Genomic DNA, 15,350 nt, shown 5'->3' with positions numbered 1-15,350 from the left:
TTTGAATATTTTAGTAAATGTTATTGCTTCCTCTTTGGCTATCATTTCTATAACTCATCTTATCTGCAAAAATTTTAACTTACTGCTTTAAGTTTTTAATCTCTAGAGCCTGTACTCATGATCATTGGTTAAAACACTTGCATAATATTTCAGATAGAGAAATCAAGGTGCAAAAGTTTCTCAACCAAAGTTAAACAAAATTATTAACAGGATAGTAATAAAGTCCAAGGTTACTAACCATTGTTTAATATTAAAAACAAAATGTCATATTTGAAAAACAAAAGAAATCACATGGGACTTTCAGATTCCAAGACTAACTCTTAGAAGACCATTTAAGCCTTACAAAAATATATTGTTTTAAAAAAATCTCTTTTCATTGGGATAGGTCACAAACCCCATAGGAAAATATGACTCATAGAGTTAGGCTTGATGTTAAAGTGTGCGGTGCTCAACAATTGTTCTCCCCGTCCTGCCTGGTTCGCCTGCGTCAGCTTGCTCAATCAGGTACATTTGGAAGGTGTCAAATGAATCTTATAAATCCTACCCAAGGTTCCAGGTCTGGAAAATCACCATGGATAGCATCATCGCAGGCTCTCAGACGAGCTATTTAGGACAGAACGGTAAGAGATGAACCTAACTCAGATTCACGACTGGAGTTGGTATCCATGGTGATGGGTAAGTACAGTGGTAGACCTCCCGTGGGGGGGGGAAAAAAAAACCACTCATCCTGAATATAATTACACTCCTTTCAGTCTTGTGCTCTGTGTGGCTAATTGTCAGAGCTGTTGGTAAGCAGTACCAGTAGCCTCTTGTTCCTTTCAAATAAGGCAAACAATAGCCCTGTAGACAGATGTTTGTTGTTATTAGGCACAATTTGATTTCAAAGCTCCAATCCTCCTCCTGCAACTTAAAAACAACAGCCTGAGGGGCTGTGCCTTCCCTTCATCAGATTGCCCATCCCCAAATTCACAAAGCATTCCTTCCACAAAGAACAGGAGTGTGTTCACATATGCAGACACAGTGAAAGCTCTCTAGAGTTCACTTGTTGCTGAGTTTTAATGTGACTTTAGGAACATCAGCGTAGAAATACCTACACTTTTCAGTGTTTAGAATTTTAAAACAAACATCTGAAAAGAAATCCCCAGGGCATCAGCAGTTCACTTTGAATGTATGGCTAGATGAAGTTTGTCCGAGATGAAAGGTGGGCTGGAGATTTTAAAGATAATGTGATTTTTTTAAAAAGAAAAAAGTAACTTACAGTGTGGATCGAGACAAAAATACTGTAAAAAAATTTGTCAGAGTTGGTTGTTTCCCAGCATTTCATCATTTATTCCTTCTCTTCTAGTGTTCCCGACCTTCTACTGTCAGAGAATCATTATCTGTATGTGCCTCACTGCAAGCACTTACCAAAATCTGCTGACTTTTCAACCTTCACAAGTGTAAAATGCTATTTCTCCCAGAAATATTTGTGTAGCACTATTCTAAGCAAAATAGACAAAGCTCTGGCAGTGGACTTTCAGAAATTATCCACAGAGAAGCAACAGAAGCATACCCTGCCAAATATATTTGCAGTAGTAAAGACTGCAACAAAGGGGAACCCTTGAAAAACTGCAGGCCAGTGACCTGAGAGCCCTATTGAGTAGCCCATTCCCACACTGAACAAGACTCTCATCTGCATTTCTTCATCTACAAAATAGTGGTACTGGAAAATGATGAAATAATTACAAACATTGCATTATTGTGTGTCAAGCACTCTATGCAGAATCTGGATATGAGAAAATGAATAAGGTTCCATTGCAATCTTCAAAGAATTTGTGAGCATAGGGATTATAGGTAAACAGAAATGGAACTGGATGGGTGGTTGGTGGGGAATCGATGATGGTCAGTAAGTTAGGAAAGGCTTCCCTGAGGAGTGTTTCTCAAACTTTCAGGGGCAGTGGACTACCTGAGGAACTTATTAAAGTGCAGATTCTGACTGAGATGTGTGGGGTTCAGCTTGGCATTTTACACTTACAAGATGCTCCCAGGTGAAGCTGATGCTGCTGGTCAATGGACCACCCTCTGAGTAGCAAGGCCCTAGAGGAAGTAACACCTGATGTAAGACAAAGACAAGGCAAGAGTTAGTCAGGCAAAGGCATCCCAGGCAGAAGAAACAGCACAGGGACAAGCAAAGACAACAAAGCAGGAAACATTACAAATGCTGAGCTGGGAAGCAGATGTGGCTCAAGTGATAAGGCCCCTGCCTACCACATGGTAGGATCCAGGTTTGATCCCTGGGACCTACTGGTGAAAAAAGAAGAGAAAGCGTGCTGGTGCAGTGAGCCAGTGCCCACGTGGCAAGCCGAGTGCCCGTGCAAGTGCCCACATGGTAAGTCAAGTGCCCGCGTGGTGAGCCAGTGCCTGCATGGTGAGCCAGTGCCCACGCAAGTGAGTCATGCAGCAAGATGATGATGCAACAAAAGAGAGATGAAAGAGAGAGTCAAAGTGAAGTTCAGCAGAGACCAGGAACTGAGGAGATGCAATAGACAGGGAACCTCTCTCCACATCAGAGGTCCCCAGGATGGAATCCCTCTGAATTCTTGAGGGGAAAGATGAGAAGATAAAGTGAAATGGATACAGAAGATCACACGGCAAATGGATACCATTTGATACCAAAGACACCAAAAGATACCAAAAGACAGATACCAAAAGACAGTGGGGCAGGGAAAAAAATCTAAAAAAAATGTGCTAAGAATCTGCGTAAAATACTGATGAATGTGGATAAAGACAAGAAGAGCTTTAGAACAAAAATGAAAAAGTTTTTACCATAGCAGCATGAGAGTGGTAAGATTAAGAGCACTCTGTCTTTCTCCATCTTTTTCAGACTCTCAATAATGAAAATATATATATATATATATATATATATATATATAAGATTTATTTCATTTTTTCTCTCCCCTTTCCCCCACCCCCACCAGTTGTCTGCTCTCTGTATCCATTCGCTGTGTGTTCTTCTGTGTCTGCTTGTATTCTTGTCAGTGGCACTGGGAAACTGCGTCTCTTTTTCATTGTGTCATCTTGCTGTGACAGCTCTCTGTGTGTGCGGCGCCACTCCTGGGCAGGCTGCACTCTTTCATGCAGGGCAGCTCTCCTTATGGGGCACACTCCTTGTGCGTGGGGCTCCCCTTCGTGGGGGACACCCTGGCGTGGCAGGCACTTCTTGTGTGCATCAGCACTGCGTATGGGTCAGCTCACCACATGGGTCAGGAGACCCTGGGTTTGAACAGTGGACCTCCCATATGGTAGGTGGCCAAATCCACTTCCTATGAATTTATATTGTATTTATTAAAACAAAAGACTAAGTTAATTTCTCCTGCATGTGCTAGTGGGGGCACTCTGGTGGTCTTTAACAAAATAACCACTGAAGCCTCTTCCAATTTGAATTTTATGATTGGATAAGATCCAAATCTACTTAATAACTAATCACACAAAAATTATGTAATAATTTGATTATTATGGCTACATAAAAATGTGTGGTTTTGAAGGAATGATCGATAGAATAATCTTTTGTAAAAAAAGTAATTAAAAATACCAAAGCATATTTTTACAATCCATAAATAAACTTTTCCTGGGAAAATGTGCAAAGGGGATTGAACAAATTTCTGGCAAAAAGAAATTAAAACCTGTGGCTTTCAATATCACAGGGCAAAGAGTGGCACCCCAATAAGGAATTATTGCTTGATGCCCTGGAGCATATCACTGTTCCCCAGTCGTGATGAGACTTTTAGTGTCTGAGAAGCAGAAAGCATGTCTTGTATGTACAGCCCTGAGCTATACGTTTCTAAGATATGTGGTCTACTGTTCTGTTTCCAGGGCACAGATGGAACTGTCAGACCAACATCACTTTTCTTTCAAATTAGGGCCCACTGCAGAAACATCATCATATAATAGTCAACTTCCTGCCCTATCTGAAACAGATGACTAAGCACTAGGCACACAGAATGACTACATCGCTGTACACTATACAGCCGTCACGAAACCCTTACATGCATTTTAGCTAATGTGATCCTTTCAAGAACATGGTGAGATCATGGCATTTCCACTGTCTCTGATGAGAAAACTCAGGCAGCCAGTCAGGTAGCAGCAGCATCACTTTTAAAACTCAGGCCTCTGGTGTTCTCACTCTAAATCCAGACTTCTTCCTAGGACATAACACTATATTTTCTAAAAAAAAATAGCCTAGGACATAACACTATATTTTCTAAAAAAAAAAAAAAAAAAAAAAAAAATTAAACCTACAGATCTCTTTAATTAAAAAAATTTTTTAACACCTTTTAAAATTAAAGTTAATAGATCACAAAGAACGTTTTTAATTACTTTTTAAAACTTTGAATCTCATAAGACTAGTTTGGGTTCACCCTGGATACCATTCGTTCAGTTGGGTATATCTTATATGAATGCTTGGTATTGGCATAGAAAAATCCTCATGTAAATTGCAATACATGAAATGAACAAGCACAAAAGAGATTTGCTGGTGATCTGGGGATCAGGAAATGTGCCCCACCAAATTTATAGGTTATTAATCAAGGATAACCTGGAAAATTAAAATAGGCCAACAAGTTAGTCCGTATGAGTCTTTTTCAAAATTACAATTGAATTATTTTTAGTTACACTCATCATAAAACAATAATAGAAATGGTCATGTGGCATTTTTATATGACTGAACTAGAACTATGTAGTTGTATGTCTTAAAGATATTTGGTCAAAGGAAACTATTCTTAGATGTTAAAAATGTTTGTTAAGGATTATCTAAGCCTAGTATTAAAAGTAAGAAACTCTGGGAGTAGAAAAAACAAATCTTCTAGTTCAGAGCTTCTCAACCATTAATGTACTCGGGAATCACCTGTAGATCTTGGTATGGTGAAGATTCTGACTGAGAGATCCTGGGGTGGAGCCCAAAAGTCTATGAGTTAAGTAAGGCCCAGATGATACTCATGACACTGGTCCTTGGACAACCAGGGGCCTCACCCAGGATCACACTTGGATTAGCAAGGCACTGGTGATGTGGTTGATGGGTTTCCTTGTGTCACCTTGCTTGAGCAAAACAATTTACCTTTGACACTCCCTTTTTTTTTTGTTTTTTTAAGGTACCAGGACCAGAGATTGAATCTGGAACCTACTATGCAGGAGGCCGGCTTTCAACCACCAAGCCACATCAGCTCCCCTAACAATTTACCTTTGAAGCACTATCCTATCAAAAGGTCTATGAAAAAATAGAAGAAAGTACCTTAAAATATCTTTTAAAATTTAAAAAAATTGTTAATTTTTAAATCTTGGTTTTACTCCTCCCTCTTAATTAAGCAATTTGTACTGAAGATTCCAATTACTGGCTCAATTATTACTTCTCTAGATGAAGGCTCAGATATTTTACATTCCCAGAAATAAAGCCTCAAATCAGATATTTTACAGACCAGGAAAACCAGACATTTTGATTTATTATGTGATAAAAGTAGATTGTCAGATTTTGCAAAAGCAAAAAGAGAAAATAAAAAAACCAAAAAACTCAATAACAAAAAACAGGACCCTAGTCAAATTTGATTTTTAAGATAAAAGATTAATTTTCCAATATAAATGTCTTATTGCAATATATGCAATACATGGGATATACTTATACAAAAAACCCTAATCACTGTTTACCTGAAATTTGAATTTAGTGGGGCATCTCATATCTTATCTGGAGAACCTAGATAGAAGCAAACCCCATAAATCGAAACTGAAGTCCTGAGAGAGCAGGTGCTGGGATGGAAAATGAACAGACACACTGACAGCACTGTTTAAACATTCCAACTGCACCGGGCACCGCCTTCTGCTTTTGCCAGTACCACACCCAGCTCAGAGCTGTTACTATTTGGCTGCTACGGCTGTTGATCTGTGGAAACTCCTTTTAGAATATTTGGGCCCAGAAGACCACACTTCAAAAAAAAAAAACCTTGGAGGGCAAGCTGGGAGTGAAGCTCTATCAATAGCTTCCTCCTGGGAAAGGACCAGGTGGGGCAAAGCAGGGAGGTTTTTTCTTCTCGCTTCCTTTCTTTTCCACTTTACCGAGGGCTGGGGAAGTTCAGTGGGAAAAGAGAGATGACAGTTTCTTAGTTAGAATCATGAAAGATTTCTCTTCTTAATATCTCAAATTGTTGCAAATTGATCTAATTTAAGATGAACTTTGAAAGAAGGAAAACGGCACCTCTCCCCAGTTGTTGAAAGCAGACTTTATCATTTTTAAAAGGATAATCTAGTCCTGATTTCCATTTTATGTGTGATATCCAATAGTTGGATATTTTAGCAGAACTGAAAGGAATCGCCTCTATTTTCCTGCTGCCTTTTCTTGTACATTATCCCTTCTACGTAGCTCAGCTACCAACAGTATTTGCCATACTGCTTATGATTAATTTTAAGTTAGGACCAAGGTTTGCTTGTTAGGCTTTTGAATGTTTTGCCCCCATTTAAGCAATGGACAATTGTGAATTCCCAACTTTAGCAAAAAATATAGTAAATCCAATTATTGCCCGATTTTAGGAGATTTGCTAATATTAGGAATTTCCTCATTTTTGGAGAGAACTACTTGTGATAAATATACTTATATGTATGTTATAATCGATATTAAACAAAATGTATTAAGTAAAAATGTAAAATCTAAATTCTGATAAGGGAGGAAAGTTAATTTCACTTGGACTGGCTCCTTTCCAACTCAGCAGAGGAGTTATAGGAGCTATATAGACCCCTCTCTCCTCTTCTACCTCCTCCTCCAACTACTCCATCAGAAGGACTAGAGGGTTAAGTTTCCTTGGGAGTCTATCTACATGCCATTACTCCAATAGTCCTCGAATGGTATTAAATATATTTACAATTTTTGGTATGTTTTTCAGAAAGAACTTAGCTGATATCAGGTATCTCAAAATTTACATTTTTAATGCATTACTTCTGATTTAGTGAAAGAAAAGCCCCTGTTTGTTTTTTTATTGTTTGTTTTGTTTTTTTCTGGTCTCTAAATTGATTCTGGAAGGGATGAAGAAGACACCGGTTACATACAACCCTGAAAAGATGCTCTATTAACTGAAGTGAAACTCATTTGCAAACTTCCAGTCTGTAATATTAAAAAGTCATCAAAAGGAGGAAGTTCTCTTAACTGAAGGAAGTTTTATGGCAGGCAATACTTATAGTAAAAAATTAAGGCAAGTTCCTACTAGTGCAGTTACTGTCCCTTCAAATGTTTTCTGAGAATTTTAATCAATAGTAATTTTTCCAGCATTGGGCAAAGGCAAATACTTTGAATTTCTGGATCATAATCTGGTCTGTTTCTGAGTTTTGAAAGTCGAAACCAAATTGCTCATGGCATTATGTTAGTCACTACTGGTGTTAGTGGCTATATGTATATCTGCTTATTTTTTAATGACACTTGCCATTATAAGTAGCAAGAAATTTATCTTAAATATATACTTTAGAAAAGTAGCACTATTTTCAACAGCACCAAGTTTTCCCATCATGCATTAAGTGTATTGAGTCAATTAAAATTTTAAAATCTGAATAACTTCCCAAATCATGCCCTCATATACTGAAATAAGCATCCAAATGGCTTCACAGTTTGGAGAATAAGGAAGTTCTTACTGCTAAAGAAATAAGGTAACTGTTCACCCTGGGACTAATCACAAAGATGTGTTTTCTCATTTTTAGAACTCTGGAAACAATGACATAGAGCAATATAATTCAGTATTACACTTTTGGGCTTATTTTGGTCCAGCAGTTTTATGAATGACCATATAACTAAAATTCATTTATTATTTAGAAATATCCTGTTTTTGCAAAGTAAGTACACACAAAAAAGGAATATGAGAATAAACTCTGTAGTGGTGACTTGACCTGTCTTTGGAAACAAATTTACCTTCTGTAAAGGCAAACACTGAAAAAGGAATAAGACTTTACGTGAGCAAATACTCATTTAAAAGTAGAGTATGTTGAGTTGGAATAAATTAGGAGGCTTTAAACTTTTTCTGTAAATATTTAGTAAATATCTTAGGCTTTGTGGACCATAGGTCTCTGGTGCAATTAGTCCACTCTCACACTGCAGCACAAAAGCAATTGCAGACAATATGTAAATGAATAGGCATGACTGTATTCCGATACAACTTTATGGGCACTCAAATTTGAATTTCATATAATTTAAGTATTCCCAAATATTATTCTTATGATTTTTTTCCCAATAATTTTTAAAAAAAACATTCTTAGCTCTTGGGCCTTTTAGTCAGGCAGGACATAATTTGCTGATCCCTGAAATAGATAGAGCCAAAGGTTTCAAATCAACACAAAACAGTGTCATCGTACGAAGTTTGTCAGCAGTTATTTCTGAAGTCTGTAAATTATTAAATTAGATTTGTTAGAAGCAAATTCACCAATAATTCTATTCTATAAAACTCTGTTGTGACAAATCCTAATTGTGACTCCTCAAATGTTGCAACTTTGGAGCACGGATTTTGTGGAGTGAACAAATTTAAATACTGTAGCTAGATTTTTCCCTTTCCCAGATTAAAGACAATAAATTCAATTTAAATGTTTAAGATATCTGCAGGTGAATACGTAAGAGTGTTGGATTTATGTGGGGTGCCTAATAGTTGAATGAGGCAAAGAGTTTCTCATGGAGACATAAATTGGAGGACTAGTTAGTAAAGATGTTGTGCGGGGCAGTTAAGCTTTCATTGGATGGTGGGACTAACCTTTAAGGTTAAAGCAACAGAGTTTATTCTTCTGTGACTTGGGCAAAGACTTTTAAAACATATTACTTTGGTTGGGTAGATAAGAAGCTAAAGATGGCTCTGATTGTTTGGGATTCCTCTAGTACAAAGGTCGATAAGAGTGTGGTCCTCTGGGAGGACACAATGTCTGTGAACAAGGTCTCCTAGAGATAATTAGAGTCAATCTCCTCTAGGCAAAGCCTCCAGGCAAGACTACATCAAAACTTGTTCAAGAAACAAGCACTATGATGGAATAGACACTGGAAAAAGTCAGTATCCCAATGTTCTAACTTTGGCATTGCCACTCTGGAAGATCACTTAAGTTTTTGGACTTTCACTATGTGACAAATGGAAATACCTACCATCTACCCATTTATGTTGAGGCCCTAATTTGTTAATAGGGCTAAACAAATTTCATAACAAATTTAATAAGATTGGGTAGTTCTCACCTGTTCTAAAAAATTTCAGAACTTCTAAAAATGGGATGCCCTTCCTTTCTACACACCCCTTTATGATGTCTTAGAGAATACAGAGGTAGGTACAGAACATCTTCTGATGAACTGCATTTCAATATCTTATATCTCAGGGAAGCCAATGTAGCTCAGTGGTTGAGCTCCATCTTCCCACATATGAGGTCCTGGATTCAATCCCCAGCCCTGGTACTTAAAAAAAACCCACAAAACTTATATGAACTCAAAAAGGGGTTAGAAATTCAGAAGTGCACTCCCAGTCTCTTTTTGAAGCTTCACAAGAGAGTAGATGTATTTACATCATTTTGGCCCTTGGAAAGTTTTAACATTTATATTTTATGATACCTGTCAATGAATACATCCAAATTTCCACTTTTAAATATGCAGGTTATTTAAATGTATTATGCCATTTTAATGAGAGCAGTATATTTGGCAGATGACAATAAAACCTGTTTAACTATTAGCCTGTTGTTTCTCCTACTCTGCAATAACTCTCTTGGTGTAATAGATTCCTTTAGGCCTCCATACAGGTCACAGTTGGGTATGTGTTCTTTTCCATGTAATGGGTAGAATTGGTGTGAAGTGAAAATTTGACTCATAAAAGTGTGGTTAAGTATATCAATTATTAAACTCAAAATGCTAAATGGCTTTTGTGTAAAAATATAAGTGAACAATAAACTACCATTTTATAGCATTTAAAAATTGCAACTGAACTTTGGCTCCTACGTATCCAAAATGTCCACCGTGGAAAATAAAACTGAATGTACTGAAGATGCTGGGTTGAAAACATTCTATCCACTTTCTGACAATCTTCAGGACAAACAAGTAGTAGCTATAACTTCCAGGGACCTCTGGTCCCTGCTGTGGGAACTACAGCCATAAATGCCCCTAAAAGATAATGTAATACCAAGTAAGGTGCAATCGGTGCTAGAAGAGACGATCAAAGTTCAAGGAGAGGATAAAAATAGCTAACAATACTGAGTACTTACTATATGCCAGGCACTGTTTCTCCTTTTAAAGAAATTGAGAATGGTGAAGAAAGCATTTGGTAGAAGGCAATGGTAGCAAGAGGTATAGTTATATTAATACAAAGAAGAACCAAGAAATGAGAGGTATAAAAACTGAAAGTAATAATAATGAAAATAAGAAAAATCAGTTTATAACATTGTTTAATAAATTTGTGTATATATCTTTAAAAAGGTTATCTTATTTAGGGTCATCCTTTGGGAACAATATATTTTTTTCCTTTGTTTTTCCGGAAAGAAACCTTCAGTCTGTGGCAAACAAAAAATTTCATGTAAAATGCTAGATGCAACCAATTCTATTTACATAGATCTTTTAATCCACCCCTGAATGTGTAATCAAATGGTATTTGACTTTTTTTATATTTTAAGTTCAAGGAATTTACAATTCACGGGAATTCATGGAAACGCAAGGAATTCAAATAACCTTGCCCTCCACCAAGGGAACTGCAAGATGCCTAGTTCCCTTCTAACAGGAGAGAACATTACATGTAGCTTGTGGAATGGCGTGCTGGAAAAGGGAGCGGCTTCTACAGACAGACAGATCCTGATCAGATATTAAAATGTGCTTCCAAAGGAGTGGAGTATGTGCGTGCCAATAAGCTACTAGGCCGTAATTACTTCCTACTCACAGGCTCCACCTTGGGTGCAGTCTGCTCACTCACTGGACTGCTCCCAGCTGGTTTCTGATGGGTTTCCCCACTGCTTGCTATAGATGAGTCACCACTGGAATGAAAGTCTCTCCAGGTCTCCCTTAACAGTGCAGAAGCACAACACTGACAGTGATCTATGAGCTTCCAACAAGAACCAGACCCTTGTCAAGGAAGGCAAAAAGTGATGTGGCAAGTGTCACCATCAGTCAGACTGCCAGATGAAGGCCCCCGCCCCAGGTCCTTCGTCAGGCACCCCAGTTTCAGTGTCTTTTCCTTCACCCATTCAAGTGGTTAAACTGGCATCTTGTCTTGCAACACCTGCCACAGCTGTGTTTCTCTGCAACAGTGGTTCCCAAACTTCACTGTAGAATGGAATCCCCAGGAAACCATTAACAATATCAATGCCTGGTGCTCACCTTTCCCCCCTCCCCCCCATTCTGATTTAAATGGTACAGGGAATCAGAGTTTCTAATGCTCTTCAGGTTATTCTAATGAGCAACAAAAGTTGGGAACAACTGCTTTGGAGAAGCATCACACCTTCCCACAAGAGAAACCTACCAGTTAAACTTGCCTAAGGAAGGCTAGGTAGGCTCCCAAATCTCCTGTTTTAGAGATCTACTGACAAATAGCTCCTGCTCCGTGTCTTAATTAGTTTGGCAGAAAACAAAGGCCAGCAAAGCAAAGGAACATCGCCAAGAGGCACACTGGCGAGACAAGGAGCACTCCCCTCACCGCCTTCGCTTGCCAAAAACTTAGTCAAAATTTAATGTCCAAGAGAAGCATCTCAAATGCTGCTATCCCTTCGGTTACCTTTTGATTTCTGTTCTGTTTCATTCCACTCCTGTTCGGCAAAGTTGTAAGCCTCGGGTGCTCTTAGATCAGAAGCAGGTGCTGCGTCCAGCCTCAATCAAGACAGGACTGCACGCTTCAGCTGCTCGGGGACCAACCTCTGCCTCTCAGCGCGGCCCCGGGGCAGATACTATGCTAATCAAGAAAGTTCTGCCTTCCCGCCAACCAGCGAGGGTTCGAATGCTTAACCCTTGATTTTAAGTGACTGCCCTTTAGTGTGTTTAGTGACCTCCTCTTGCGTAATGAGCGGGTCGGAACCACGTTCCTTTTTAATTTTTAAAAATTTGTTTTGTTTTAGAAAAAGAGAGGACATGAACAAGTGATGGAGAAGACTCTCAGGAAAGGAACTGCAGCGTTGGCTGGTGCCGAGAAGGGACTGCTAATGTTCGGAATATTAATGACTCAATGCGCTACTGACCCGGCGAGAACTGGCAGAAGGGACTGGGGGTGAGACAAAGGCCTCCTCCTAATCAAGCGGCTGCAGCGTCCCTTCCTGTTAGATTATAGCCCTGCCTTCTGCTCTCGGGAGGCCCTTGACACGCGACTGGCAAAGTGACTCAAAGGGTGACCAACCCCACTAGCCCTTTCGGGGTCTGAAAGTCTGCATTTCTGAGCGCTCCACCCTCAGAGGAGAGGGTATTTCTGTGCCCACCCCTTTGCTGGCCCTTTGTAGGATTTCTGGCCTCGGTTCAGACCTCCTAAGTGGAGACTGAAGACTCTCAGGGTAGCAGCGTGGGGGACTAGTTGAACAACCCTCGCTCTGTGCGCAGGGTGCTCCCTCCAAAGAACCACTTGGGCGCAGAATAATAACGCGCGCCCTTCCCCACCCGCCGGACTCCTGAGTTTCTGGCGTCCGGGCACCAGGGAGAGCCGGAGTGCTGGGCACGTTTCTCCGGAGAGGGAGTCAGGATCCGCAGCAGACCCGGGATCTAGGTAGGGTTCGCGCTGGGACAGCGGGTGCCGGCGCGCTGCACTTCCTGGTCTGCCCCTAAGCGCGCAGCCCCTCCTGACGGCGCCCCCGGATCTCAGTCCCGACACCCCACCTCTGGCGACTCGAGGTCCTTGCTCAGCGGGTGCGCAGTCGCCGGACCCCCTTCCTTTCCCCGCTCACCAGCGCCCAGTCTCCCTGCCCGGCGTAGCCCCGGCCCTCAACCCCCCAACCAGTCCACTCTGCTTCTGCCAGCGTGGCAGCCCCGACTCCCTCCCCTTTTCCCGGTGTTCGCGGTGCTGGGGACCCCAAGGAGAAGGAGGACCCCGCGGGAGCGCGGCGGGGTGCTCCCCCGGCGGCCGAGGCTCCGACCCCTGCACAACTTCTTTTCGCGTCGGGGACCCCTGGGGCCGCTTGCTGCGCGGCAGACAAGCTGCAGCACCCCGCGGCGGGAGGAGGCGGCGGCCGCGCCGGGAGGGGCTGCTCCAGGGCAGGGGGTGTCGGGGTGCGCCAGGGCGGTACCGCTTTAAATACACTTGACTCACCTGCTCCGGCGCTGTTGCCTCCTTCTTCTACTGACAGCTGGGGGCTTTTGTTTCTCCACCCACTGGGCCGGCCGCGCTCCGCCCCCACGGCGACACGTGACTCGCACTCCGCCCGCGCGGCGGCTGGGCCACTCCACCCGGAGAGCCCCGCCAGCGCCGCCCTTTCCCGAGGGTGCCGGCTGCAGGTGGGGACCCCTGCGGAGGAGGGGCCCGGCCGGGTTGGAGGGGACCTGCCTGCGGGTCAGGTGGAGGGGGCACTCTGGTTCGGGTTCTGCGGAGCCAGGCTGAGTTGGTGACTGGGAAGAAAGTGCCAGCTGGGTACTTGGCCGCCCCCGAGAGGGAGGACCCCGGCGCGGCTTGCCCTAGAGGGGGCTTGAAAACGCGGCGCCACGCTCTGAATTCGGTACCGGCAACCGGGGACCCGCACACCAACAGCAGTGCATCTGATTTTTACACCAAGTGTTAGTACACCTACCTGCGTAACAAGTGATAATTGGGGGGCAAACTAGTTTGATCATCAACTAGGCAATTCTCCGTTGAATAATAAGTAATTATTTATAATAACGAGTTTTAATGAGTTTTAAGATCTGTTTCTTGATGCTGTTGATATTTGGATTCTACTTGGAAAATAGAATCCAGGCTGGAGAAGCTAATTCTGGAAGATTATCGAAGTGGGCTTTTGTCCATTTGGAACAGCACCTATTTTTAATGAAATGAATTGAGAAAATGTTTTGGATGTTCTGGCGTCAAGACCCAGTTCAGTATCTGATGCTTTTGTAAGCTACTGATCACAATGATTTCCAGTGTTTGAAACCGCAAGAACCTGTTGTCTGAATCCTTCCTTTAGCCCTTGGAGAGTGCCCATACCCACCCCCGCAACTGCGTGTCAGGGGGAAGATGGCTCCCCCTGCGCCCCCCGCCCCCCCAGCATCCATTAAAGTGAAGTCTACATGATGAGTGATTTAGCACAATGCTTCCCAAACTGTAGTATGCAAACTGATCACCTGGGGATTTTGTTAAAACCACGTCTGGTCTGGTCGAGTGGATCTGGGTTTGGGCCTGAGATTCTGCATTTCTAGCAAACTCCCAGGCGATGTCAGTGCCACTGGTTTGAGGACCTCACTTTAAGCAGCAAGGGCCAGAGCACCCACTTTGGCCCTGGCCAGCCTGCTTTGAGTCCTGACATCACCACTTACTAGCTGTAAGACCTCAGGCAAGGTTCTTTACCTTTAAACTTCCCAAGCAGTAAAATAGTGATGATGCTAATACTCACCTCTTAGGGTTATTGTCAAGATTAAATGAGATAACCCATGTGAAGCACCTCGTGCAATGTCTAGCATACAAACCTAGAGTTCAGTAAATGTTAATTAACTCCAGGTCATCCTTGCAGGAGTGAAGCTGGCACAAAGCCCCACGCATCCCCAGCAGGGGCAGTGTGAGAAATGGGCACAGGGGATTAGGCAGCCAGGCTGAGAGTGATAACTTTGCTCCTACTGTACAGTGCTTAGCACAGGCCAGAAGTGTAGGATAAGTTTGTTGAGTAAATGATGCAGAGCAAGACATGCAGAGCAAGAGCAAGTCATGCATGTTCAAAAAGTTCTACTGCTTCTTCTGCAAAACTTTAAATCTTGATAAATTAGTTAATTCTGAGACATTGGATTAAAGAATCATTTTGCTTTTTATTACAGATGATGACCAGCTGCCTGCCGGATGGATAATCTATTTTAATATCTGAGAGGGCAAATGGATTAAGGAAGAGTACATTTTTTATCCTCATTAAAAACCTTGAAGTTTAAATTTAAATGAATTTATTAATGAAGATATGATATTCTTAGCTCTGAAAATGAATGGGTATTGTCATCATAGTCTCATATCATCCTTCCTTGCTTTTCCTTTTCTCTGCCCCTAAAATTTGGGGTGTTTCCTAAGACTCGTTTCTTGGCTTTTTATTTTTCTTACTCTGAACTTTCCCTTGGAAATGTTTTTCATGTTTTAGTTTCACCTTTCAAGTAGGTGAAGGTTTTTTTCTGACTCTTTACCCACATTCTTAACCTGTTTCCAAGTCCCATTTCTGCATTTACAACTGCTTGCTAGGCATTTCCACTGACTTTCCTACTAGCC

The 15,350-nt window shown here is 41.6% G+C and overlaps 1 protein-coding gene and 1 long non-coding RNA gene across 7 annotated transcripts in view; one reads left to right on the top strand and one right to left on the bottom strand.

Moving 5' to 3' along the window:
• The window catches only part of MAPRE2 (microtubule associated protein RP/EB family member 2), a 162,916-nt gene extending 149,378 nt beyond the window's left edge, over nucleotides 1-13,538 (bottom strand). For 2 of the 6 annotated variants that reach the window (XM_058277134.2, XM_071208633.1), the window contains exon 1: nucleotides 13,230-13,307. The gene's annotated coding sequence lies outside the window, so the exon portion shown is untranslated. Of the gene's footprint in view, nucleotides 1-2,014; nucleotides 2,093-13,229 lie in introns of those variants that run through there. The other 4 variants (XM_071208631.1, XM_071208634.1, XM_058277132.2 and 1 more) reach the window with 3 other exon arrangements.
• A 49-nt stretch (nucleotides 13,539-13,587) lies between these two features.
• Nucleotides 13,588-15,026, top strand: LOC139436668 (uncharacterized). Its single transcript, XR_011646033.1, has 2 exons — nucleotides 13,588-13,690; nucleotides 14,918-15,026. It is a non-coding gene; the product is annotated as an uncharacterized lncRNA (long non-coding RNA).
• Nucleotides 15,027-15,350: the final 324 nt, after the last annotated feature.

Source organism: Dasypus novemcinctus, chromosome 16 (genome assembly GCF_030445035.2).
Source record: "Dasypus novemcinctus isolate mDasNov1 chromosome 16, mDasNov1.1.hap2, whole genome shotgun sequence".
NCBI classification, from domain to species: Eukaryota; Metazoa; Chordata; class Mammalia; order Cingulata; family Dasypodidae; genus Dasypus; species Dasypus novemcinctus.
Note: the sequence above shows the minus strand (reverse complement) of the source record. Positions and strands in the feature narration are given on the sequence as shown.